Below are 23,329 nucleotides of genomic sequence, written 5' to 3'. Positions count from 1 at the left end.
AGCCACATTGGCTGCCAATCCCCCCCCCCCCGATCCAATTCAAGGTGCTGCTTATCGCTTGTAAAGCCTTTGAGAGGCACAGTAGCCCTGCAGCTCAGCATTATGGAGATGTAATGCTGCTCTGGATGTTGGCCCGTAATTATAATTGTGATGCTGAAAATACTTCGCCTGAACAAGTACCAGCAAGTAGAACAGAACAAGCCAATTTGGGAAGTAGTACTTGTAGAACAAAAAACAGCCAACATTTTAAAATGGTATAGTTGGAGGAGAACATTTATGTTGTGTAAGCGTCACAATGTTGTTGCTGGTATTACAACACCATCAATGTACATGCACCACATGTCACAACGGAATGGATACACAAAAAAGGATAGGCCCCTCTCCTAAGAAGCTTACAATATAAATTTCAACAGTGAGGGGGAATGCTCAGCACACAAAACCATAACTGCTGCTATTTGCAGGATGGCAGGGGCACCTTTTAAATAAGTAACAATCCACAAGGACTTTTGTCATCAGCTTATGAAAGGACACCATGTGAGAACTTAGCATTATCACTGAGGAAGAGAATCTCCGTCGACATTTCTGACCTCTTTCCAGGTTCTCATATCCTTCAACAACTTTAGTGAAGTGTAGTTATTAACCTTGAGGCACTTAAGCATTTAATCTTGTAAATAGTTACTGACTCAACGTGGATTTATTGAAGATGCCATATTAATATCATGGTTTGCTATATCAACTCCAGAGACCAGCTTATGAAATTTTATGATGGACTGGATTACTGTTAGGGCACTCCCACTCTCCTGGAAAGTTACAGCGCTGAGCCAAATTCATTGTGATGATCTAGGATAATAAAGTTGTAAATTAGTACTGAAGTAGCAAGGAACTTAGCGGAGTCTATGGCAGCACAATTCCCTTCTCCAAAGATGTAGCTTGACACACTGAGGCTGTTCATGTGACTGTGACAGTGGTGGGGAGAGTGGGCAGGGTGAGGGAGGCTTTTAAAAGTGGTGATTCTCTTTATTTTTTATTATTATTTTTATTTATTGAATTTTTATACCGCCCCTCCCAATCTGGCTCAGGGCGGTTTACAAACAAAACAAAAACAGTTAACATCAGTCAACAATAAAAACATTTTTTTTAAAAAAATACCATAAAACGATCAGTTAAAAAAACATTTTAAAACCCTAAAAACACACACACACACACACAAAACACAGTACAATAAAAAACAATCACAACAATTTAAAAACCCTGGAAGGCCTGGCCAAACAGATAACAGATAAGGGCTCTCCTGAAGGTCAATAAAGAGTTCAAATTAGGGGGAAATTTAGCAAGGAGAGAACTGGTCCTATCCAACCCCGGCACAGCATCCCTCCAGTGGCTGTTGCTGGTGTCTGCCTTATGTTTCTTTTTTAGATTGTAAGCCCTTTGGAGACAGGGAGCCATTTTATTTGTTTATTTATATCTGTGTAAACAGCTTTGGAAACTTTAATTGAAAAGCGGTATATAAATATTCATTGTATCGTATTGCACCTTCCCCCCAGACAAGTAAGGAGCTCCTCTTTGGTGCACTGACAACAAAGTGCTGCTTCCAAAGTGCTGTCCCCAAAGTGCTGCTTCCAGCAGTGTGGATCACTGGATGCCGGGGGAATGAGTCCCAGCCTCCAGGTGTCCCATAATACCTGGAGTTATAATTGGGGGATTCCTCCATGAATCTGGTGCTCTATGCTGTGTGTGCTGCACACAGCCCAAGCACACACACAAGAAGACCCCGGTCCTGGGGTTGCGGGCGCACTCACACTCTCTAAGCCTGATTGAGGGACGGGGTTAAGAGTCGGGCTAGTGGGGCCAGAAGTGCAATCCCAGCACTCCACATGAGCAGCCTAACCCAAGCTGGGCTGCTCTAGCCTGGCTAGGGCTGCTCTTGTGAATAGCCTGGTTAATTTTGTAGAGTGATTAATTTGCAGTGATTAATACAAAAACTAACAAGTATTCATTCATTCATTTTAGTTAGTTAGTTAGTTAGAAATTTTTCTATACCACCCAAAACCTGCGTCTCTGGGCGGTTTACAATTAAAAATCATTTAAAACATTAAATCCACTAACCATTAAAATCATTTAAAACATTAAAACATTTAAAACCCAATATTAAAAATATGAATACTATAATAAATATAATTAAAAGCCTGGGTGAATAAATGTGTCTTAATTGCCTTTTTTTAAGTTGCTAGAGATGGGGAAATTAAATTAAATTAAGTTAGTCAATATGGATTCCTGTGGAGAACTTCATTTGATAACAAAAATACTAGAAAAACATAATTGTCCTATGATATGTTGTCAACATTCAAAATAAATCTCAGCAGCTGCAGTGTGTGAAATGGCAGTCTACGCACTGCATGATGCCTTAGTGCTAATGTGCATGCATTGACGTCTATATGTGCACCAGAGTCAAGATAGATAGATAGATAGATAGATAGATAGATAGATAGATAGATAGATAGATAGGTATAATAGCTAGTGATTTAGCAGGAAATAGAAACTGTCAGTGTATGTAGTTAAGACATATTTGTTGTTTTCAAAGGCTTTTGAATGGTAGAATCACAGAATTTTAGTGTTGAAAGTAACCACAGAGGTCTTCTAGTCTAACCACTTGCCCAGTGCAGTAAACTGCTGCAGCATCCCTGACAGATAGCTGTCCAGACTCTGTTTGGGAATCTCCAGCAAAGGAGAGCCTACCACTGCACAAGACAGACTGTTCCATTGTCAAACAGCCCTTACAGTTAGGAAATACTTCCCAATGCCTAGTCTAAATCAGAGAACAGAGAACAAGTCAGATCCTTCTTCAGTATGACAACCCTTCTGATATTTGAAGACGGTCATATCTCCCCTTAATCTTCTCTTCCCCAAGCCAAATATACCCAACTCCTTCAACCGTTCCTCAAGGGACTTGGTTTCCAGACCCCTCACCATCTTTGCTGCACTCCTCTGAGCCTCTTCCAGTTTATCAGTGTCTCTCTTTAAATGCAGGGCCCAGAACTGATCACAGTATTCTAAGTGAGGTCTGGCCAGTGCAAAACAGTATTGAACGACTGTTTCTCATGAGCTGAACATTATGCTTTTGTTAATGCAGCCTAAGACTGCATTAGCTTTTTTAGCAGCTTCATCACGCTGCTGGCTCATGTTGAACTTGTTGTTCTCAAGGACACCTACAGGTAGGTATCTTTCACATGTACTGCTGCCAAGTCAGTACATCCTGTACTTGTAGATTTGATTTTTCTAAACTAAAAGCAGGACTTTATTCTGTTGACTTCATCTTGTTGGTTCTGCCAAGCCTGTTGCCACAGTGAAGCCTGTCTGGATCAGAATGAATCTTTGATTCTTCCTTCTAAGATCTGCACACACATACATAACTGTAAATGTGTACAGAGTGGGTTAACTATTCATGTCATCTGCAACAGGCGTCCCTTAACTCTGTCGCCCTAGTCATTTATGAAAATGACTTAGGGTAAATTGAGATCTATTTCTGGCTGATTATGCTGTACCCTACCTGTAGATATATTGCTGCTTTGGTGATTTTATGTTCTATTGCATATTTGCTGTTTTTCAGGTCATGTTGCTATTGTTATTATCCGTTGTTAACATAAGTATACCATAGGAAAAGTTGTGCCATCGAGTCAGTATCGACTCCTGGCAACCACAGAGCCATGTGGTTTTCTTGGCAGAATACAGGAGGGGTTCACCATTGCCTCCTCCTGTGCAGTGTGAGATGATGCCTTTCAGCACCTTCCTATATTGCTGCTGCCTAATATAGGAGTTTCTGGGAAACACACCAGCGGAGATTCAAACCAACAGCCTCCTGCTCTCTAGGCAGGTTGCTTCCCTGCTGCGCCATTAGGTGGCTAGTATACCATAGAGGTGTTTTATAAAAACCAAATAGTATGAAGACACCACAAGCCTCCAGTGATATATCTTTTCTAGGAAATCAGAATGGGAGTAGAAATGTACCCAAGAAACATCTCAGCTCAAGGGGAAGTTGGAAATGCATGTAAAAGATCTTAAGGAGCTAACAAAAACAAGAGCAAGGGAGAGAGCTTCCATTTACCTATAAGACCCTGATACTGTAAAAAAGGCCCCTTTCCTCTCACTGGCACACTCATGTTTCTGCTCTGTCTTCCTTCCAAGCTGGTTTCTAGAAAGTCAGGCAAAATCCTCGGCTTTGAATGACGTTGTTTCAATAGTGTGAAACTAGATATAACCATCCTTTCAGCTTCTGCAACTTCACCATCTACCAAATGAAATATCTCAATGGACTAGGAGTGATCTAATGGCCCACACATACACCCCCACCAAAACACAAAAGGGAATATGAAGTCCTTGAACTGTATCAAAATACATATTGTGATAGCTTGATGCTATCTTGGGGTCCAGTCATGTTCTGCCACATATCAAGTGATCAGGAAATGAGTCAAAGCTTCTGAGATAAAACACATCACGGATATTAAGATGGCCAAATACAACTGACTATTTGCCAAAAGGTTGGAAAGGGGCAGTATTATTCAGAAGCTGGGGTGGAGGGAATTATGTTTATTTAAAATTTAGTCATCCAAATTTAACCCCCTATGCACACATACAACTACAATTCCTAGAATTTTTTAGAGGCACTATGACATTTCCACATGTGTGAAAATGGTCTAAACTCGTAGATGAAATGCACCTAGCTGCAAATCACTGGCTGCCTAGTTTCCCTGGTCCAGCCAAACGACTTGTAGATTGGATCGTGCTTAGTCATAACATCATTTTGATTCTACTGAATTTTCCTATCCACTTTATTGGATATATTTACTGGAGTGGAACTCAGAAGGTCAGAATCTGTGGTTCTTCTGGAGGTATATTTCTGGAATGGTGCACCATGTAAGATAAAAATACATTTATTTTACTTAAACCTATTTTAATTTTCACTTGGTTTTTGGAATTGCATAGTTTAGATGTTTTTATATTTTAAAAGTATAAAACCGGGAATGATATTCAACGCAGACATCACATTTTGTTAATGTGTTCCCACAGGAATGAGTACAAACAGGCTGACATGCAGATCAATAGTGCACTAGTGCAACCAAGTTGTGCACACACAAAAATAGCAGAGCGGGATGTGGGGATCTACTTTCACCACAAGTTACACACCTGTTCCACAAGTTCCTGGAACACAAAAGTTTAAGGGGGGCAAGCTCCTAACTTACATATATATTATTACATTTCTATACTGCCCCATCCAACAGCTCTAGGTGGTTTACAAAACCAAAATATAATCATTTTAAAAACAAATTTAAAACCATGTAAAATCTAAACAATTCAAACACAGTTTAAAACCATTAAAACAATTTTAAAATTTAAAAATTTAGCAAATCTAACTTTCAGAACAGTCTTGTAGTGGTGCAACTTGTTTGGCCGAGCATAGCATGAGTCTGGATGTTAGCCACTGGGTTTTACTTTCTGTTTTGTTCTGTTTTTAAAATTATTATTGTGCGGGGACAGGTGCATAGACTCTCACCAACATTCCAGAATCCACAATTCTTGCCAGAATTCAAGCAGAGTAAAACCCAAGTGAGATCAGAATGTCATTAAACAGTTAATAATACTTAGCATTTGTATTGCACTTCTTGAATGTGCCAAGTACTTCGCATGCATAATCTTGAACTAATCCTTACAACAGCCCTATGAGCTAAGTATCCCAAAGGATATACAGTCCTCTGCCCAAATAGCCTATTGAGATGGAAGGAAGAAAATTAGGTGGTTCAGACTTTTATTCCAACTGGCAAGTGAGCATGTATTTTGCATAGCTCACTTTGCATCATTTATTCTTATGTTAGTAGCCATGAAGGGGAAGAACCAATAACTGTGCATCTCATTAAAGCCCCATTCCCCATCCACTGGATGTCATGCTTAACCCTTATATGGTGAGCTTCTGAGAGTTCACTAGCATTGCCCACATATATTCAGGCTAACTTGCAGAACTTGCTGTTTTGCAAAATGAAAGATGAGATCCCCAAAATGCTGGATTTCATTGAAATCACAGGCACTATACAGTACAGCCATGGATGTAACCAATTACCTTGACATGTAAAGTTATTTATGTGCCCCTTTGGAAGAAGTTGGAATTTTTATTTTCTACTCTTGAGCAGATCTTCAACTGGGAAAAAATATAGTTTGATCTGCCAATTCTGAGTCTGTATCCAGGTTATTGTGGCTATGCGATTACATGTTCAGTTCTTTAAGCACTGTTTAGGTCTTACCTACATACTGAAAGATAGATGAGACACCCTCATGGTAATACAGCTTTTAACCTTTCCTCTCCTCTACCATGACGGCAGAGAATTACAGTAAATGATGGTTACCTTGTCTGTAGTAGGGACAATTGATTTGACCTGACGGCCGCTGATGCACTAATGGACTTTGTGGTTGAATCCCTGGAGATATAAAATATGTCCAAGTGAATTGGGGCAGGTTAAAGAACAGAACTGCTTTTTTTCTCCCCCTTGGCTGACTCAAGTGCTAATAGATCTTCCAGTTGTTCAGAACAGAAGATTAAAAGTGATCAATACCCAAATCATTTTTAAAAGTGTTGACTTCTGTAAATTCACTTTATTTGGAAGGAAAGTGGTACTTTAAACAGGTAAAAACAGTCTTTGGAGGAAATAAATAGATATGAGTAGGGCTGAGCTGAAATCTTCCTGAGTTTCTGGATTTGTCTCAAAATCTGCATTTCTGACAGGGGGAATTTTTCTTCAAAACAATTATGTGATAATCAAAATGCTGAAAATTTCACAGGAGGCTGTCAAAACACGATGAAAACTGGAAGGGTATTTCAGTATTAACCCAACTTCATGACTCTAGATACGAGAGTTTTCTGAAAAAGTTTGACTAAATTGTTGTAATGTAAAGACTAACAAAAGGCCAGCTCTGAGTTGGTATTGTTCAATTCAGCAACACTTCAGCAACTAGTATCCCAGACAAGTGTTTCCACGGTGACAGACCTGATATAAAATTATGAGAACAGGAACTGAATTAAGATACTGTCATAACCATGCATTCTGCTGTCTGGCTTTCAGGGCTGGAAGAGAATCATGTTGCACTTGCTGGTCTATCGTAGCAGAAGTCTCCTTCCATCTAGCAGCTAGTCTTCTTGCAATGTCCTGGGGCTGCTGGTAGCAATGAGAATGTGTTTGAAAGATCACCAGGGTGTTCTCCAGCTGGGTAGGAACGCTGGGATCAGTGTGGAGCCTAGCCCAGGTTAAGCTGCCCTAGTTTGGGCTAGGCTGCTCGTGAGAACTGCTTTATTATGGTACATATTTATACCCTGCATTTGCTATCATATATCACCATAAGCTAAACACACACAAACACACTTACACATTTGCTTTGGTCTTACAGATTCTTAGATTCTAGATATACAGTGATATGTAAGACTTTGTTACAATAGTTATAATTTACAAGCATACCACACATTTCCCCTTATATATGCACATGATGCCTGGTAAAATCTCTTTACCACTTGATAGGATGATTCAGATGACCCTAGAATGTGAGAGAGCCTCCCCCATACAGGCAATCATACATGGACGGGAGTTTAAGCAGCAGAAGGAAGTGCCAGCCCTCCATTTTCTATACTCTAGAGCAGAGATTCTCAACGTTGGGTCCCCAGATGTTACTGGATTTCAACTTGCATAATCCCCAGCCCCAGAGACCTTTGGTTGGGGATTATGGGAGTTGAAGTCCAAAAACATCTGGGACCCAACGTTGAGAATCCCTGCTAAATTTTATATAAATGGCATTCTCTTATCCAGCCAATGGCCCAGATGTATCTTTTTCCAGACAAACTGACCTGTGCACAGTGGTGTCACCCAGTAGTAAGAGCTTCACTCTTGATACAAGTTGCTTATGCCAGAACGCGAAGGAGACATTCAAAATACAAAAGAGACTTAACATAAAAGTGTGGACCCATTTTCTTACAACTTTGGAAACATTTTTTTCCTTACGCACCCCGCCCCCCAAATACCCTATGGGCAAATGTTGCACCACACCTTAAGAAAAATTTGTTAAGCCCATGAGGGAACAGATGCAATTACTTCTGGACCCAGATCTGGCCATTGGGTTGCTGTTTAGTCATCCCTGGTTTATGGTAAGTGGGTATGAGATCTTCTCTGTAGCTCTTTGGTTCTAGAAAGTGCTGCACACAAGATCAGACCCTGGATAGGTTATATGAAGAACAGCTGGTGACCTCACCAGGTTTTCTATTCTTGTATTTGCAAACATTGTCAAATGTTACAAACATCAAGATATATGAAAGGCCAAAGTTGAACACTACATTATCTGAGTAGATGACACCTTATTCTTATTCCTCAACAATTTTAACAACTTGTAGTCCCTCTCAGCCTCTTTATGAACACAGATGTCATTTTAATGGGGGTCTAGTTGAAGTGACAAGAAGGTGACCTGTGGGTGAACTCAGGAGCAGGTGAGACCTATCTGTTTCTAATTTGAAACTGGTGTCAGTTTTGAGGAATGGCTGGTATAATCACATTTGTAACTGATATATGCTATAAACTCCACAAACATTTAGAGTGTGTCTGCTATGGGCAATATACAATTAACAATTCATGTTTATTGCTGTCAACACCGAACTAAATCAAATTGGATTTAGTTAACTATATCATCTCAGTGGTTTGTGTGTGTGTGTGTGTGTGTGTGTGTGTGTGTGTGTGTGTTTCTGTAAGAGAACCTTAGTTTGTTCCAAAGATATGTAAGAAAATAATTGGCCACTATATTAAAATATGTACATTTAGAAATGTTATCATCATTTAATCATGGATGTGAGAAGGTTGGTTTTTTTTTAATGCAGTGAAACCCGCTGTTCTTGCCATATCTATTGTTATGAATGTTTATGAAGAGGGTGCCTGAAATTTTGTTCTCCCCTTCCCAAGAAAACTCAATACATTGTATATCTAATAGTTCCTGAGAGTGGGGGACAACATGAAGCTACAGAAGTCATCCTGAGCATCACATAAATTCCCAGCTGCATTGAATGTGCCATTAGAGCATGCAGCTAATGGTATGGGAATTAGGGTGGGCCACAGTACCCAAAAAAGGTAATGGTGTAGAGAAAACATGAGACACTTGTCAGCCAGGAAATAATCCCTCGTAGGATTCATGCCACCTGGTTGCTCCCTGTGTGGCCTCTGAGGATCTCTAGGGGCATTAGAAAATGCCATCTAGTTCTGATTCAACATTCACCAGACCAGTCAGGGTGGTCACATGGAAAGGAGGGGGTACACCCTCCCTCCTCTCTATAGTGCATTAAGCATAATGCAGATGCATACAAATACCCCATGCAAATTTCCATGACATTTTGAATGGGGGAAGAATCATGCAAACCAGGCATCTGAGCTATTCCCTGTGGAACACCCAAGTTACAGATGGTAGTATCTGCGCACCCTTGTAGCCTGTAAAAACCCACCTTACCCTACTAAATGTTATACATGCTTGGCTGTAACACAAAACCTGAAGCATAACAACAGCAACTGCCTCCTCCTGGTTCTGGACTTCTAGGAAACAAAAAAAGATACATTGCCTAGAGACAAGAGGGGAAAGTGTAGTAGTGGGTGCATGCAGGTAACCTAGATTTCTAAATGGCAACTCTTGAGGCTCTAAGTGGCAAAACCTGGTTTCTCTCGCCACCTACAGCTGGCCACCCCTTACCATTGGAAGGGTACCCCAGCCCCTGTACTTGTAAAGGGGAATCCTCACAGGAAGAGAGCTGGTCTTGTGGTAGCAAGCATGACTTGTCCCCTTAGCTAAGCAGGGTCCACCCTGGTTGCATATGAAAGGGAGACTAGAAATGTGAGCACTGTAAGATGTTCCCCTGAGGGGATGGAGCTGCTCTGGAATGAGCATCTGGGGCTATTCTTACGATCACAAAAATCGGGCTAGGAAAATCCTAGCCTGGTTTTTGTGATCATCAGAACCACCAGGCTCGCAGTCGAGCCCAGTGGTTCTGGAGCGGCTAACCCGCTCCTGTAGCCCACCCCTTAGCCCGGGTTTGCGGAGTGAGCACTCTGCAAACCGGGGCTATCTGCTCGTGAGTAGCCATGGCGCGGCTCTGCACCGCGGCTCCTTGTGAGTAGACCCCCGGCCGGGAGACTTTAAAGCAGCCTCCCGGCTCGGGGGTCTCCCCAGTATGCCCTGCACGCTCGCCCCCACCTCGCCGCCGCCCCCAAGCTCCCCAGCCCCCGCCAGCTCCGTCTCAGAGCCGGCCATTATGTGGGTGGCCGATCCGGCCGCCCGGGTTCCCTGCCCACTCAGCGCCCTAAACCGGGTCTCACTGAGCATGAGACCCGGTCCTCTATGTTCCAAGTGCCTTCGCTGGCATCTCCAAGATAGGGCTGAGAGTGATTCCTCCCTGCAACCTTGGAGAAGCCACTGCCAGTCTGTGAAGATAAAACTGAGCAAGATGGACCTATGGTCTGACTCAGTATATGGCAGCTTCCTGTGTTCTTATGATTCAGACTGAATTGGTTCAAATTCAAACTGAATCAGGTTTTTTAGTTCATGCACACCCCTAATTATGTCTGAGAGAGCAAGTTCTGCTAATGATGTTAGTGCAGCTCAGGCACTGTGGCTGGCAGTGGATTCTGGGTCAGTGATTATTTTCTGGCCATTTTTGAACTAGTTTGAAATGTATGTTCTAGGTTGGGAAGGACAGATTCAGTTTTCCTTTTACTGTGTGCTTCTGCAGAACTTTTCAAGGTTTCAAAATGCATTGCAAATTGCAATGCAAAACTTTTGTGCATGCACTCTGTGAGTGCAGTTTTTTCTGGCAGTAGGGAACAATGTGGAAACTTGAAACACCCCATTGTCAAATACATCTTACAGGGATTTGGTAGTAAAAACTGAAAAACAAGTAGCCTGTAACATCATGCCAGTAGAAAGGAGGAGATTTTTCTCTTTCTGTCACAATGCTAGAAAGAATCTCCCAAAAAATCTGCAAATAGCTTTACTACTTCTAAGAGAATACAAAGAGCCCACACAGAAACAAACGATCTCAGGGTGGACTCTTTCACCTTCGGGTAGCTTGGTCATCTATATTATCATGCTAAATGGGAAATAGGATTTTACAGCAGATCATGGTCTTTCACCCTATCATCTAGGGGTGGTTTGGGGGAGGGAAGATCTCCTATCCTGATCCTCACAGATGAGTAGACACTTTGTTTGGGTCTGCAAACTCACCAGCCAGGTAATCACTGCAACCATGGTCTCCATTGTGGAAAGGGGGAGGGTCGAAGGAGGTATCCCAGAATGCTCTGCACTCCCAGTAGGTAGGCAGTCCTCAGTGCATGAGCAGCTCTCCACTGCTTGACCCCTCTAGCTGCAGCATCCTGTGATCAACATGGTGGCTGGCTGGCTGCCAGAAGCTGCAGAGAAATGGAAGTGCTGAGTCGACACAGGTGCAAAAGGGATGTGCACAGAACTGGGTGGGGGAAATTCAAAGGTGGGGGGGGGTCTGACTTTAAGGGTGGGGGAAGGTGCGCTTACCCCTCCCTCTGCTCCCCCCCCCCCGGCGTTCCATTTGGAAAGGCTCCTTCATACCTTCCTGCTTCCCTGACTCCTCTTTGCTCAGAAGTACCAGGAACTTCTGTGCGTGTGCATGCTGGGTGCACATGTGCGCATGCCGGGTGCAAGTGCAACATGCATATGTACACACCCAGCATGCACACACATGCCGGGTACTTCCTGGTACTTCCAGGCAAAGAGGAGACGGGGTGGCAGGGAGATATGCTGCCACCCTGAAGGAGCCTTTCTAAATGGAGCACCGATGGGAGGGAAGCAGAGGGAGGGGTAAGTGCACCCTCCCCAGCCCTTCAAGTCAGACATCCCCTCACTTTCGAACCAGTTGAACAGCTGGTTATTCGAACCAGTTCAGAGGCCCTTAAAAGGTTCATGCACATCCCTACATGCAAACACTGAGGTAGTATGGCTCCTTTCCCCATCCTACCTTGGTGAAAACTCAGGTACAGGATCTGGGCTACCCACATTAGAGCAAGCTAGGTTGGAAGGCTTCCCATGGCCTCCTACTCTGCCATTCCTGTTCGTGTGAATAGGCTGATAAAGTGTCTGTATGTGGTAAAGTGTTTTATAGAAGAATATGTGGCAAAATGATCATCTGTATGGGCCCCATCAACCAGTGTATCAAGTAGTTACATGTCTCTGAGGTCATTTACCTGGTAAATAGTCATCACCTGTATGTACTCCTTCTTATGATATCCACCTGAAATCCTCTATATTTGCATTTTCGCACAGAAGAAGATTTGGTTTCTGACCAGCAGGTGAAGATGATTTATGGCAGCACTTGAAGTTCAAAATGGGTCTGAAACCTCTAACAAATATTTGAGAATTCTTTGGATCCTGAGTACTGACTTTCAGCAGCTGTGGAAACTAGACCAGACACATATACAAATCCACAAAATTAATCATCAGTTGTGATCCTGCATCTGTCCAGAAGTTTAGCACAGAGGCCCAGTATGCTGAGATGGAGAGTTAAGTGGTATGGATAGAGAGCCCTGAACAATGTAAACTTAAATATCCACAGATGTAATGGCTATAGCAGAACAAGGGCTTAAATGGTAAAAGTATGATCATAAAGCACAATTATTTAGTGTTTGGATAGGACAGGATAATGTGTGATACAGAAAAACCTTTCAATCTTTAAAAAGTCATTTCCATTCACTCATCTTCCTAAACCAAATATATTATGTTTTCTTCCTGGCTTATATGGATAATATTCGACATATGGTTTAAATAGAAGACCTACCTCAGTGGACCGTAGCCTAGTTAAACAACATATGTTCTTTTCTGTTCAAATCAATATGGAAATATTGGCAGCTGTGCAGGGCAAGCCTTTCCAATAAAAAGACAGGTTTCAGAAAAAAAGAAATAATTGTGTGGAGGATAGTTTGTCTGTTGTTTCATTTCCTTTGGTAGGGAGGTATGGGGGGTGGTATTCTGAATCTGCTTATTATTATTATTATTTTTATTTCCAGTACAACTTCGGAATATATTATTATTGGATCTGTGTGTAGCATATCTAGAGAACAAAGTAGTCCCGGAGAATAACAGACATTGGCCATCCCTGATGTATATAATAAAGAAAAATTGGCTGTCACCTGAAAACCACCACATTAGTTTCCCTTCCTTCCCAAGCACTGGCTGAGGTTCTGCAATATCACAGAAGGTTCACAAACATTTTAACTGATGAGAAGAGTTAGTCTTGGGCTGCTCAGCTTTGGCCCTTCTGCAGATGTTGGCCTGCAATTCCCTTAATCCCTGGCTATTGACTACTGTGGTTGGGGATTATGGGAGTTGTAGTCCAAAAACAGCTGGAGGGCCCAAGTTGAGCAGCCCTGGGTTAGTCCAATATTTGTATGTAAAGTAAAATATCATGTTGTCTGTGACGGTGCAGGGCTGAAGCCTGCCTAGAAATCTAAACCCAGATCCAAATAAACTAGCTAGGTTATTCTGTGGTGCAGAAAAGGCACCTTAGGTGTATTCAGAATCACTCTTTACTTTGCTATTTTTTTCAGAGTTTTCTGAAGGACCCTAGGACTGAGCCTAGATTGGAAACTGATTCTGAGACCTATGGATATGAGGATATGTAGTGTTATTGTAGACCTATGGATACGTAGTGTAATTGACACACAGGGATGCAGAGAGATAAGCATGGCTTAGTTTCACAAATTTATTCAAAATGGCTCCCCAGCTCTTAGTGAATGAGTCTCTAGCATTATTACTTAATTCCTCAGAGACTTTTTTGTTTACATTTTTTAGCATGCATATCATATCTTTCTTCTATCACAGAACCCCAAGAAGCGTCTATAGGGTTCCAGGCAGTCTGCCATCCTGCCACAGACCAGAACCAGACCTGCTTAGCTTAAGCAAGGCTTGTTTTATAGCTGCTTTCCTTGTAAATACAAAGCAATCTTATGTTTGTTTAACTAAGACTTTATTCCAGAAACAACTCCATTTTTATCCTTCTCTTTCCCCTCCTTTCTGACTCCCCCCCCCACACACAAACTCTACAGGATCCCAACTGGGACAAACTTCTAATCAACAAAACATAAGGACTGCTGGAAAGGATACAATACATATCTCACCTTTATAACAAACGGAATTGAATTAATTGGTGACAGAGTCTTGAGGTCTTTTAGGTTGTCTCCTGTCATGCACACTTTTCCTAATTCTTGGTTTCTCTGGCATAGGAGTTAGTGATTTGATTTAGAGGATTGTCCTTCATTTTCATCAGCCTTAACTGTGAGATGAAAACAGGAGGCAAGATCAAACTCCTCTACTGTTTCTTTCTTGAGATCAGACTCCCTTCCCTCTTTTCTCATAATGCCCCCTCCCCTGGCCTCATGCTGAGGGGAGGGCAATTTGTCCCAGCCCCTTGAAAGCGGCCCCAGGAAGGACCTGATTGGGCCTTGGCATTGGGGGTGGTGGGGCTAAGGCAGCCGCTACTGCGACTCCTTGCCCCAAACTTTCAGTTTGATGAAAGATTCCCCCACCCTCCCTTCCCTAGGAGCAGAGGAGGTCTAGAGGCTGGGCATCCTTTGGGGGCCAAGTAGGAATTTTTGGCTCCCAACGCATTGGCCATGTTGGGGTGTTGTTGTTTTTTGTCTACTCCGTTCTGCTAACCTAGCCTAAATGGTTTAGTTAGTTAGGTCACGGCTTGGCAGGGTCAGTGCGGGTTGGGTCGTAAGTAGACAGGATGGAACATCGGTGAACACCCTTGGGCAGTTAAAACAGGTGATTGGTCAATCTCTTCCTTGTGGTCTGTGAGGCCCAGGGAGGATGATTCACCATGAAACCTGCTTCAGGACTTCACAGACCCTTGGGCTGTGTGGTCCAGGGTGTGCTAAGACCTAGAAGGATCCAGGCCCCCTTGGGGGGTTGGCTATGAAGGGGAGGGAGCAGGTTTTCCACCTGCTGCCTTCTGGAGCAAGGGTGTGTCGCCCAAGCAAGGTGTGGGGGAGGACTGTGAAGTCCGAACCTGGTCATTGCTAGGCCCCGCACTGTCTTTGGGGGGGAGGGATCTTACCCCTATCCAGTCCGCTAATCTGCATATAGTTCTTTAATAAAGCTGTGGCCCTTTTACCCACCATATGGTGGTCTTCTTGGGGCTGGGGGCTGGGGACAATATGCATGATTGAAAGTCTCGGACTGTTCCATGTCTTTCCATCATCCAACATGACAGAGTCACCTCGGATTTTGATTACAGGAGACCTTCGCTATCCACTGTTTCATGGATCACAGTTTCATTTATCTATGGCTGGATCATAGAGACCCAGTTTCTTTATCCACAACATGTGATATAAACAATTTTCAGCTATCTGAAGTTCTTGAGTGGCCGGAAAAGACTTCTTTCCAGCCACCATTTCTGGCCACCATTTTGAAGCACAGAGCCATTTTGTAGGTCTTTTTAAATTAAGTTTTTAAAAAAAGGTTAAAATGAAAAATGAGAGGATTTGAGGAATCTGGGAGGCACACCTGGAGAACAAGGTACTATGCTTTTCTACTCTTATTTCAGCCTCCTCCCTGCTTTTATCACCAGTTTTTTAAGCTCAAGAAACCTAAACCCCCTCCCTCAAATCCCCATAGAGTTAAGGCCTCTTTATTTGTGGTTTCATTATCTGCAGATATTAGTGGGGGGCCACCAATGTATTTGTTTTGGTCCAGAATATCAAGAACATCCTTTTCTCACTTTATAAGGCAGCCACTTGTAATGTTCTCTGTTTTGCACCCCGTTTCTGGTCCACATGCAATTTACATTTTTGTTGTTTATTCCTTATACAATCTAGGGGTGTGCACAAAACCAGTTTGCTCGATTTGTTTCAAGTCCGAACTGGACTCAAACAGAACCGGCATGTTAAGTTTTGTGCACCCCAAACAGCCCCTCTCCAGCTCAGCTCAAATTCAGAGAGCCAGCATGGTGTAGTGGCTAGAGTGCTGGACTAGGACCAGGGAGACCCAAGATCAAACCCCCATTCAGCCATGATACTTGCTGGGTGACTCTGGGCCAGTCACTTCTCTCTCAGCCTAGCCTAGTTCACAGGGTTTTTGTGAGGAGAAACTTAAGTATGTAGTACACTGCTCTGGGCTCTTTGGAGGAAGAGCGAGATATTTTAAAAATGTTTTTTTTTTTTAATCGAGCTGGTTTGGGGGTTCTATTTTTTAAAGACAATTTTTTTAAAGGACTCACCTTTAATTTTTTAAAAGGACTCATGGCAGGTGCTGCCATGGCTGCAGGGGGTTCTCCAGCGGTTCTCCCTCCCCCTGCCGGCCTCCCCCCAGTCTCAAAACAGCCCGGTTCTAGCAGTTTTCGGCCCATTCTGGGCCCCTGTGTACTGGTGACAGCCATTTTGTATGCCACTGTGCATGTGCAATGGCTATCTGTGTGACTGGGAGTCGCCAACAGACGAGCCGGTGACAACCATAACTGGACTTCCCCAGATATCTCAATAGGCGGCAGGGATCGTGACAAGGTTCATGCCAATGGAGGCACTCTCTTAAATACCCTGGACCTAAGCTATTCAGGGCTTTATAGGTAATGACCTATAAAGTTGGGTTGGGTAACAGTTGGGTAGGCGACTAGAGCGCAAGTGGAGGAGAACTCGGTTCAAATGTGACAGGATATAGCATGTGACCCATTTGAAGAGTTATGCGGTCACGGTGCATGAGGCAAAAAAGAGCTTTTGGTCTGCGCGCATTGCGGCTGCAGGTTCACGCTCAGCAGAGCTATCCCAGGTTGTGAGGAGTTTGATTTCTACTCCTTCTACTTCAAATCAGTCCCCAGGGTTGTTCTGCTGTGATGCCTTTAATGGGTTTTTTGCAAACAAGATCTCCTGTATTCGGGCCAACTTGGACTCCACTGTTTTTACAGGATCTATGGAGGAGGTGTCCAGCAATCCCTCTTGCAGTATTAGATTGGATCAGTTTCAATCTGTGACTCCTGAGGATATGGACAAGCAGCTTGGGGCGGTGAGGCCTACCACCTGCTCTCTAGATCCTTGCCCGACTTGGCTGCTTCTGTCTAGCAGGGAGATTATTGGAGATGGCCTAGTTAATATCATAAACGCATCACTGAGAGAAGGTAGGGTGCCTCCTTGTTTGAGGAGGCATTGATTAGACCACTCCTAAAGAAGCCTTCTCTGGATCCCTTAGTGATGCACAGTTACAGGCCAATCACCAATCTCCCTTGGTTGGGCAAGGTGATTGAGAGGGTGGTGGCCGACCAGCTCCAGGCAGTCTTGGAGGAAACTGATTATCTAGATCCATTTCAAACTGGCTTTAGGGCTGGCTATGGTTTTGAGACAGCCTTGGTCGGCCGGATGGATGACCTTTACCGGGGAATCGACAGAGGGAGTGTGACTCTGCTGGTTCTTCTGGATCTCTCGGCGGCGTTCACTACCATTGACCATGGTATCCTTCTGGATCGCCTGGGGGAGTTGGGGATAGGGGGCACTGCTTTGTAGTGGTTTCGCTCCTATCTCTCAGGTAGATTCCAGATGGCGGAGCTTGGTGACAGTTGCTCCTCAAAACGGGAGCTGCTATATGGAGTCCCCCCAGGGCTCCATTCTGTCACCAATGCTTTATAATATCTACATGAAACTGCTGGGTGAGGTCATCAGGATATTTGATTCTGGGTGTTATCAGTATGCTGTTGACACCCAAATCTACTTCTCCTTTTCATCTTCAGGAAATGGCACTCATTCTCTAAATGCCTGCCTACAGGCAGTAATGGGCTGGATGAGGGAGAACAAATTAAAGCTGAATCCAAGCAAGACGGAGGTGCTCATTGTGGGGGCTCAGAAGCTGAGGGATGAGTTAGATCTCCCTGTGCTGGATGGGGTTACACTCCCCCAAAAGGAGCAGGTATGCAGCTTGGGAGTATTCCTGGACCCAGGCCTCACCCTAGTATCTCAGGTGGAGGCCATGGCCAGGAGTGCTATCAGCTTTGGCTGATTCAACAGCTGTGCCCATTCCTTGGAGAGGATGACCTCAAAACAGTGGTGCATCAGCTGGTAACCTCCCGGCTCGACTACTGCAATGCGCTCTACGTGGGGCTGCCTTTGTACATAGTCCGGAAACTTCAGTTAGTTCAGAATGCAGCAGCTGGGTTGGTCTCTGGGGCAACCCAGAGAGACCATATTATGCCTGTTTTGAAACAGCTACACTGGTTGCTGATATGTTTCCGGGCAAAATACAAAGTGCTGGTTATTACCTTTAAAGCCCTGAACGGCGTAGGTCCGAGTTATCTAAGAGAGCACCTTCTTTTACATGATCCCCACCACACCTTAAGATCATCTGAGGAGGTGCGTCTCCAGTTGCCACCGGTTCATCTGGTGGTGACGCAGAGGCGGACCTTCTCTGGAAGCTCCTGGGCTGTGGAATGCACTCGCGGCAGAAATTCGTAATTTGAGATCATTGCCGTCCTTCAGGAGAGCCCTTAAAACCTACCTATTTGGCCTGGCTTTCCAGTGTTTTAAATGATTAACTGTTTCAAATTGTTTTAAATTGTTGCCCTGATTTTCAGGGCTTTTAGCTGTTTTATCGGTTTTATTGTGTTTGAATAGTTTGATTTTAATTGTTAATTTGTTTTAATTGTTTTTATCATGCTGTGAACTGCTCTGAGCCATTTTGGAAGGGCAGTATATAAATCAAACAAACAAACAAACAAACAAACAAACAAATAAATAAAATGACCAGCACTTTGTATTCCACTTGTAAACATACTGGCAGCAAATGCAATTCTTTCAAAATCAGTGTTACCATTTTATGGTAAATAAAATGGTTGCCATTTTAGTGACCTCCACGCCTGTTCGGAGGCCCAAATTGGGCCTGATCCAGGCCCAATCCAACCCTGCCTACCTGGGGAGGCTAGCGGGGGAGGGGGAACCACTGCCACTCCTCCCCACCCGCAGCAGCTGCAGCACTCGTAAATACTTTCTTGAACTCCTTCCACCCTCTGTGTCTTTAGGGAAGCCCTCCATAACCACCCCTTGCCCTTAACTGGTAAAGGGGAATCCTCACTGGATTCCCCTTTACCAGCAGAGCTCCAAACCCTTTCAAACTGGCTCTGTTTGAACTTGAACTGGGTCCTGCTCAACAGTGCACAGAACCGGACCAAATTTGGTTCGCTTTGCAGAGCATCAGTCTCAAAGTGACACCATCTGGAATCTACCTGAGTGGTCGGAACAGAATCACTATAGAACACCCCCCTCAGATGACCCAGAAGAATACCATGGTCAATGGTATTGAAAGCCACTGAAAGATCCAAAAGGATCAGCAGAGTCACATTCCCTCTGTCAATACCTAACTGGAGATCATCCATCAAGCTGACCAAGGCAGTCTCAACACCATAGCCTATTTGAAAACCAGTTTAAAATGGGTCTAGATAATCAGTTTCCTTCAAGACTGTCTGGAGCTGAGAGGCCCCCCACCCTCTCAATCATCTTGCCCAACCATGGGAGATTAGATGGGCCTATAGTTGTCTACCTCTGAGGGGTCCAATCAGGGGCAGATTAACCCTTTTGCCTCCCGTAGGCAAGCAGGGAATTTGCTGCCCCAACCAGCCCACTGCCACCCACCTGCTAGATGGAGTAGCAGCTGCCAGAGGCAGGCAGCTGTTTGCTGTAGCTGCGGGAGGCTTTGGTGGGCTGGCATGACTCCCAGGGAGTTTCCAAAACCCCCTCCCCTCTCCTCCCTTGCTTCTCCGAACACACACTTTGCACCCACCTCTGGATGGAGCTGAAAAAGAAAAGAAAAGCTAGAAAAGAACAAGGGGGGAACAGACCATAGGGGAGGTGTCTCTTCCTGTGCAGAGCCTTCCCCCTCCTCTTGGGCTCTCTCTAGGAGTCTCTGCTCTCTCCCTTTAACCCTCTTCCTGCCTTGCCCCTCTGGATCCCATCACCAGACTTGCCCTGCCAAAGTGAGAGCACACTGCAGGCTGCCAGGCTTCTGCTAGAAAGCAAGGAGGAGGAGGAGGAGAGGAGGAGGAGGAGGCTCCCGGGCAGAGCTCAGCTCAGCTTCTGATCCTATTGGCGAAGGCGCTGCTGAGGGCTATCCAGGCAGCAGGATAGCCCCAAAAATAAAGAGCACAGAGAAAAGCTTTAACCTGGACAGTGTCCAGGCATTTCCCTCCACCCAGCTGTCAGCCTCAGTCTGCACTCTGCACGTGCCTCAGCCAATGACCAATGGTGGGAGGGGGAAGAGAATGAGGGAGTCAGAGAGAGAGAGGGAGAGGGAGGGAGAGGGAGAGGGAGGGAGGTATTCTAACCTAGAAATAGGAAAAGACGATTCAATTATCTGGTGCAGGAACTTTATGGTCCCCTTAAATGTAAGTAGGTAGACAGATAATCCTTTTTAAAACTGCTGCCAGAGCTTGGATGTCAGTGGCGATATTGATTTGCTATTGCAAGACACAGGAAGAAGAGGGGTTGAGTTCAAAAGCCACCAGTAAGGAGAAGGGGGGGAAGATGGAAGATCGAGGAGGAGAAAGACTGCCCAATCCCTCTCCAGGCATTTCGTGCTGAGCTGACAGCCAGCCTCATTAGGCACACCACTCAGCCAATGACAAGCAGAGAGGGATTAACTCTTTAATGGTACTGAGAGCTGCGTAGAGTATAGAAAACAAGGGAGAAATCTAGGATTTTAGTGTAGCTGTTGGGAAACAGTACGTCAGTGAGCACATGGGCTCCATTGCTAGAGTGGGAGGGCCTCTGATTGGGCTAATAGCACACAGCAGCCTGACCACTTTTCATTGGCCAGTCAGTGCAGCAGGAGTGAGAAGCAATGCTGGCTGCCTATGTAACAGTTTGAGTCGGTGATTAGTAAGTTTCTCACTGCCAGCAACAACTTTGCAGCCTGCTGCTGCCATCCCACTCCCTGTCCCTCTGCCTCGCTGGTGCCATGCCCGCAACTGATGATGAGAGACACAAAACACAATGTTAGAATTTATTTATTTTTAAAAAATGCCACTGGGGGAACTTTTGCCGCTGTAGGCAGCTGACTCCACTGCCTCTCCTACAATCCGCCTATGAATCTATGTAGAGCAAACTGGTTGGATTGGGACCAGCCTTACAGGCCCAAAAAGCTAAGCTTAGGCCTGTGTCTAGGACTGCTGGTTTGCAAGAAACTGAAGTATGAGCCTTGGTTCTGTTGAACCCAAATAACTGAATGAAATTGTTTATTTTGTAGTCAGTGCCTGGTCAGAGGGAAAATTCCCCCTCTCCCTGCCTTGAAGTTGTTTGTGCATTGTGGTATGCTAATGTTAATCATGGGAACTAGCTTGAAACTGCTGAGAGTAATCATATTTACAAGGTCTTAGGAAACCGCACATATAGATATAAGTACCTACGTATTTTAGTGGCACATATTATTCACACAATTAGCTGATAACCTCTTTGCATGCTATCTCTTAATAACATTTTTTGAGATTGGAAGGCACTAAACCATGTTTCAAGAGTGACCACAGGCCGGTCAAGCTGTGCGTAAACAGGAATGTTTCCATCAGGATTAATTAAACAATGTCAAGCCTGGAATCCACCATGAAAGGCTCCTGGCCAGATATGGTAAAATAGAGTCAAGGATGGGAGACCGGGATGTTTACATCAGGATGGAGACACAGATGAATTGATGTGGCTGTTTTTGAAATGAGATATGGCAACAGGCCTGGGGAGAGGTTATAAAAAGGACATACCCCTCCCACACAAAGAAGGAGAGGGGGAGAAAGGAGAGGACGGGAAACATACTCAGACCCCTGTGAGTAGGATCTGTGCCCTATCAAGGGAGACACATGCTCTTGCCCCTTTGGGGTTAGTATGTGAAACTTAGTTTGCAAAAGGCAACCCTGTGATTCATAACCACTCCTGCATATTTCATCTACACTCCTGAACAGACCAGTCTCCCTGCATTTCCTCAAGGCCTCCAGAGGACTACAGACAGCGTGGACCGGTAATTGTTTATCTACCAGAAATGCCTTCCAACCAGCCCTTCAGAACTAACTTACCCTTCCCAACTTGCCTTCCCTCTTCTCCAGCTGTAGAATCTGTTCCTCTCCTGTGCTTTAGAAAGATCTCTCTCTGTTAGCTTTCCTTGCTGTTTCCTTCTTCCCCCTCCGTCTCTCTCTTCCTCTGCTTTTGGCTCATTATTAATACGTCAGAATGAGAACTCTGTGTCTCCCTCCCCTTTCTCTCTGCTTTCGGCTCACAGAACATGCATTGCTTCCTCTGTCTCTGCTTACGCTTTGAATGAAATGTTTTCATTTTTGTACCAAGAAAAGAGAGATAAGGTGAACTGTTGCCTAGGAGACAGGGCTCTGCCAGCAGCCTTTAGGTAAGATAATGAATGTGGTTTTCACTGCTAGTCAGAGAGAGAAAATGCTTTCTGGCTGCTAATTCATTTCTAGTAAAGGAGAATGATTTTTAGTAGTTGTTGAGAACACTACACTACATTGGGAATTAAAACAATTGATTGATTTGCTTGCGTGCTTAATTCTTGGATGCCACTATAGCCATAATAAAGCTTTTAAACTTGTGGTGTATCTTCTCACCCACCCACCCCCCACCCGACTGCTCCATGAACTCAGAAGCCAAACCAGAAAGATCCTCTGCTGGCTAAAGGGGTGGGTGGGTTGTGTGCTCTATTCCTCTCTCCCTTGCAGGGAGGGGCATCACAGCCTGCTCACAACAGGTCCAATGTAAGTTTTTTCAAGTAAGGTCTAATGATAGTCACTAGTTCTTTAGGAAGACATTCTTTTGCAAAAACTTCAGTCATTAATTGGATCACCATGTTTGTGGTAATGATGTTGAAAATTCTGGCCACCTGGAACAGTAATTCACCATCACTATAACGAATCTTTGTTTTGTGGGTTGGATATCAAAAGGCTCCACAGTATATCCAGAGCACATTTTTCCCAGGGACCACTGGGATACTCTACTGGAGTCAAGGGGGTGGTAGACATCTTCTGCAATTTGTCACATATAGCACAAGCCACACAGTGCCTGATTACGTTTGTTTGTTTGTTTGTTTGTTTGTTTGTTTGTTTGTTTGTTTGTTACATTTCTATACTGCCCAAAACGCAAGTTCTCTGGGTGGTTTACAAACAATAAAAACAGCCAATAAAAGATTAAAACATTTCAACAATTAAAATTAAAAAGTTAAAACTATTCAAACACAATTCAAAAAATATCTAATTAAAAGCCTGGGTGAACAAATGTGTCTTGAC

The 23,329-nt window shown here is 44.1% G+C and overlaps 1 long non-coding RNA gene across 20 annotated transcripts; it reads right to left on the bottom strand.

The window, feature by feature from the left end:
- Positions 1–255: 255 nt before the first annotated feature.
- On the bottom strand, positions 256–22,294 carry LOC128324165 (uncharacterized). Of its 20 annotated transcripts, XR_008306693.1 has the most exons (9): positions 22,112–22,277; positions 14,202–14,356; positions 12,273–12,486; positions 11,281–11,465; positions 9,517–9,599; positions 7,880–7,932; positions 6,393–6,464; positions 4,103–4,285; positions 256–840 (listed from the first exon to the last, which is right to left on the bottom strand). It is a non-coding gene; the product is annotated as an uncharacterized LOC128324165 (long non-coding RNA). The 20 variants fall into 20 exon arrangements; XR_008306682.1 differs by having other exon boundaries at positions 7,880–9,599; positions 22,112–22,294; XR_008306686.1 differs by having other exon boundaries at positions 4,103–4,189; positions 7,880–9,599; positions 22,112–22,294.
- Positions 22,295–23,329: the final 1,035 nt, after the last annotated feature.

Source organism: Hemicordylus capensis, chromosome 4, assembly GCF_027244095.1.
Source record: "Hemicordylus capensis ecotype Gifberg chromosome 4, rHemCap1.1.pri, whole genome shotgun sequence".
In the NCBI taxonomy this organism is placed as follows: domain Eukaryota; kingdom Metazoa; phylum Chordata; class Lepidosauria; order Squamata; family Cordylidae; genus Hemicordylus; species Hemicordylus capensis.
The sequence above is the reverse complement of the archived record's forward strand: the minus strand, read 5'-3'. Positions and strand labels throughout refer to the sequence as shown.